Raw genomic sequence first — 5,350 nt, 5'->3', positions numbered from 1 at the left:
AGTCAGAGGCTATTCCGCAGGGTAGAGGGGTCAATTACTAGGGGGCATAAGTTTAAGGTGCGAGGGGCAAGGTTTAGAGTAGATGTACGATCAAGTTTTTTACACAGAGGGTAGTGGGTGCCTGGAACTCGCTGCCGGAGGAGGTGGAAGAAGCAGGGACGATAGTGACATTTAAGGGGCATCTTGACAAATACATGAATAGGATGGGAATAGAGGGATACGGACCCAGGAAGTGTGGAAGATTGTAGTTTAGTCAGGCAGTTTGGTCGGCACGGGCTTGGAGGGCCGAAGGGCCTGTTCCTGTGCTGTACTTTTCTTTGTTCTTTTTGTTCTTATTCTGCAGTTTTTACACCAGGGTGTAGCTGATGGATGGCAAGCTATCCACTGACCAACTAGCTCATGATTGTGTTTTGCAACGCGAGTGGTCAACAGTTGTACAATGTGATCAATGCTGCCACAGGTCACATCATAGAACAAGACATCGTACTGCTTAAGCAACGTTTCCACTGCGTGGATTGCTGCAGAGGAACACTGCGCCATTCATCAGCCTTTGTGGCCTGGTTCATTATGGTCTTTTGTGTGCTCCATAACTTCATCATCAGGGGGGTATGGCCATTGCTACGAGAGATACGGGGCGGGATTCTTCGCCCCGCCGCACCCGTTTTCTGGTACGGCACGCCACCACTGGCAGCGGAATCCTCCGTCCTGGTAGCTGACAAATAGGGTTTCACATTGTGGGCATGTGGGCATCCCCGCGCCGTCAGGAAACCTGCCAACGGAGGATCCCGCCAACGGAGAATCCAGCAGGTGGTGGACAACTGAGGAACAGAAAGCTGTGCTTTCTGTGATTGCCTCATTCAACTACAGTTCAACTGAACGCAACCCACTTGTTATACACCTTACTGTCCCTCTGCCACTGGTCGTTCTCTTGATTACAATGCTGAAATAAAGGCCACCATAGAACAATCGTTCCAAACTAACTTTGTGAGATACACCATCCAATATTACACACAAAAGCTAACCAATTACCCTTATGCATTTCCATAGTGCCTGTCTCACAAGTGCCTTTACCTGAATAGCCTATTGCTCATATACAGCTCTACTTTAGGAGCTACAGCATAGCTGCTGGAAGGCTGCTGAATTTAACTGGGATGACTGCAGAGGAGCTTTGTAAAATGCCCTAGTTTGGGCTTAGATAGCTTGGCTTTTGTCTGCAGCACCTCTACATTGGCAGCAGCAATCTGAACTAGCTTGCAGACAACAGGGCGGTGGAGGGCAGTGGTGGGAGAATGAGTGCTGTTACCCTGAGAAAGGACAACAGGTTTATGCTCCACATGTCCACTGTCATTCCCCCAAGATTGCAGCTTAGCAATTTGAGTAATTTGTTGGAGGACGAATCACTGGACTATGGTGAGACTTTGAAAAACCTTGGCATCTGCAGCTATGAACACATATGGCAACAAATGGAGATCTCATGATCTCACTCTGAGCTTCCACTGCAGTACTCTGCTTCTGCCTGTGCTAAATCAGATATCTGGAAGTGCTAACCATTGGCCACCCTTCCCAGACTGGAAAGGATAGGCTCAAAATTATGCGCAAAGCTCTTTGCCAAGTCGTTGATGGGCTCCTCATGCTCCAGGTATTCTGACAGGCCAGTCAGTGGATCATGCATTTCATTGGCACAGCACAGTGGCACATTGGTTAGCACTGCTACCTCACAGTGCCAGGGACCTGGGGTCAATTCTGACCTTGGGTGACCGCCTGTGTGGAGTTTGCACATTTCTTCCCGTGTCTGCGTGGGTTTCCTCCGGGTGCTCTGGTTACCTCCCACAAAGATGTGCAGGTTAGATGGATTGGATTTGTTTGATTGCCCCTAGGTGGTGGTATGGGGATAGGGTGGGGGATTGGGCCTTTCAGAGGGTCAGTGTAGACTCAATGGGCCGAATGGCCTCCTTCTGCACTCTATGGATTCTATGATTCTATGATTGTCAGTTCCCATCAGCCTCTCCCTGTACACCATCAACATCCTCATCTGAGTCCTCTGCAGCAGAACCCTTGTGCGATCTCACCCTCTGATTAGTTGTCAATTGCACCATCTTTTCCATCTTCTCTGCCTAGAGGCCACTCAAACATGCAACCCTCTGGTTGTGTGCTGTTGGTTGGTGAGATTGAGTGATGGTGTTTCTTCATTATCATAGCCCTGCTCCTCTTGCAGTTCATGTCTTGTCCAGGTGGCAGTTCTTGGGTATGTGAAAGGAGAAAGAATCAAGGGTAAGGTTGCAGTGAGGGGGAGGTGGGAGTGGGGAAGTAAGTGATGCATGCTGAGTGTATCAGAACACATGGTGCGAGAAGGTGGATTTGATAGGAATATATCATCTTCGTTTACAGTTTCAGTCCTGCCACTGGTCACAGCCTCAGTTGTGACCACTCCAGTGATTTCCAACACCCTCTTCTCAATAGGAGGAAGAGCATGTAACCGTACCTGTCCCTCGCTGGTTAGGTTTCACGACCTCTGATCACGTGCCACCTTGTGCTGCCACTTTATCCTGCAGTGCATTCACATGCTTGAGGCTATAGAATTATTGCATTAACAGCAGTGACTATCTGCTCCCAATGCTTTCTCAGTGTCTGTCAAGATCATCTCCTGCCCCTTGGAAGAAGACCTCTCTCCACCTGTAAGTCTCCCATGCCACATCAGAGAACATGAGAGCACCATTTCAGCCCTGTTTGGCCATTTTCACTCAAACTCCCTTCTACAAACAGTTCCAGCACCTGTTGCAGCTGGTATATGACTCCCCTTTAAGATACACAGTCTGGTTTTAAGTGGTGCTGACGTGGCACAGACCTGGGCCCCCTGCTGATTGCGTGCAGCCATTCTGCACTATGTTTAACACTGGGCTGCATGCCACTATCATTATAACGATCAGGCAACACAAAGTTTGCATGTTCCTGCATCGCAACAAATGGGTGAGAATTAATCACACATCACAATCTGTGATTGTTATTGAGCTTTATCCAACTTTCCCCACTTTTTAAATGCAGAAATGTTCTCAATATTATGAAAATATGTCTTTGTGATGCTGTAATATAATTTCAACCAACTATGAAATTATAGCACGGTAACTTTTGCACAGCCCAGTAAAACAGACATTTTAAATAGTGTTTTTTGACGCTGAGAATATATTTCAATGAAAGAAAAATACTAATAAAACATATAGCCAGGCAACCATTGCAAATCAAAAGTTTATTTGGCAATGTAGACATCTACATGTCCATTCCCCATAATATACTGACATTAAAATATTAAAATAGTGTTTTTTGTGCATTCTGCGCTCACTGTTCCATATTAGGAATGTAGCACTAAATTACGCAAGAATTATGGGCATAATTTAATGGATAAGTGTCTAAGTGCGGGAGCGAATGGGAACTGCTCCGTGTTTCCCGATGCTCGACCCGGTGAGTCATCGCCCGTAACAGATGTTAATTGGTCCACTTAACGAGGCCCCACGGGCTTCACCCGACAAATGATGGTCCAGGAACCCACCCACCAGCTTTCCGCTGCACGGTAGCACAGTGGTTAGCACAGGTGTTTCACATCTCCAGGGTCCCAGGCTCGATTCCCGGCTTGGGTCACTGACTGTGCGGACTCTGCACGTTCTCCCCGTGTCTGCGTGGGTTTCCTCCGGGTGCTCCGGTCCAAAGATGTGCTGGTTAGGTGGATTGGCTCTGAAAGATTGCCCTTAGTGTCCAATAAGGTTAGGTGGAGTTACTGGATTATGAGGATAGGGTGGAGCTTAAGTAGGGTGTTCTTTCCAAGGGCCAGGGAAGACTCGATGGGCCGAATAGCCTCCTTCTGCACTGTAAATTCTATGATTCTAAGTTAAATTGCTTCAACAAGAGGGAGCAGCACTTAAAGCAATCCTGCAGAGCAAACCCATACAGCTCACAAACTTGCCACCGAAGAGACCAACCTCACGATTCAGGGATGCTGACCTGTCCAGATTGTTCGACGGGGTTGAGTGCAGCCGGGGTGCCCCATTCCCCCAAAGATCTTGGAGGGTCAGCCACAGGGCAACTAAGGCCGCATGGGAGAAAGTGACAGCGGCCGTCAGCTTGTGGAGTGTGAACAGGAGGACTGGCACTCAGTGCCCCAAGATAATCAACGACCTCCACTGGGCTGCACCGGTGGGTTGGCACCGGTTCCCTCTGTGTCCCACAGATAAGGTTGACCCACAACTGATGGGAGAGGGCCTAGACATGTGGCAGGGTGTCGGACATCAGAGCCCTCACCCCCTACGAGGACCAGGCACTGGAGGTCGTGGGGGTGGCCGAGGACAGATCAGTCACCGATATAGAGGTTGGCGTACAGCGCAGAGGTGAGAATCCATTTGCCACCATGCAGATCAACTGTCACACATGAGTTGTTAATGCCATACAGACTGACCCAGTCCTCCCACTGACCACAAGTCCATTCTCCTGCAGGATCCCACCTCGGTGGGCAACAGTAGTGGACAGGCCTCTGAGGCACATTCTGGTGAGCACCTCACAGTTGCTGATGCACATCAGGAGGAGGCAGGAACGCCCAGGCGAGACAGCACTTGGAGGTCTGCTGGATCCCATGAGCCAGTTGGATCTGAGCCTCTAGACCAGGTTTACCCAGGGTTGATGCAGTTGCAAGGGTGGGGTCGTGATATTCAGAGGAGGATATCAACGACACTCTAGGAGGTCCATAGCACATTGGAGGAGTCTCAAAGGTTATGGGCGCTGGAGATGGTGCTGGAAATCCGTGGCACCAAGGCCAACACTGCTAGGGTGGTGATCGCAGTGAGGAGCCTGGTGCACAACCTCAGCATCATGAGAGGAGGTGTCCAGAGCTTGGCTCACTCAGTAACGGCCGCAGCTGAGCGCCTCAACAGCATGTCTGACTCACTTGGGGACATGTCCCAGTCCCAAGTGGACCAGTATGAGGCTCAGTGAAGCATGTCCCAGTCTCAGGTGGGCATTGTAGGGGCACTCCAGAGCAAGTTCCAGTCACTGAGGAGCATCGCTGAGGGTATCGACACCATGGTGCAGACGTTGGGGAGTTGCCACAGCTGGCAGAGCCAGATAACGTAGCCAGGGCTCAATCCAACTGCCCCTCCATCCCGAGATGACCCCCAGGGCCCTATGGGCATCAACCAGAAGGAGGTGGTGCTGGGTGCCAACCCGGAACCTCCCTACGGAGGGGCGACGGCGGCCACCAGCTCCCCCAAGTTCCACCCCACTGACAATGCCGCGTCCTGGAACAGGGTGGCATGGTGGGACATATGCTGCCAGCAAGTGGGCCGGGGCCATCCGAGAGGTCCCCAGA

The sequence above is a fragment of the Scyliorhinus canicula genome, chromosome 4, assembly GCF_902713615.1.
Source record: "Scyliorhinus canicula chromosome 4, sScyCan1.1, whole genome shotgun sequence".
Lineage (NCBI taxonomy): Eukaryota > Metazoa > Chordata > Chondrichthyes > Carcharhiniformes > Scyliorhinidae > Scyliorhinus > Scyliorhinus canicula.
The sequence above is the reverse complement of the archived record's forward strand: the minus strand, read 5'-3'. Positions refer to the sequence as shown.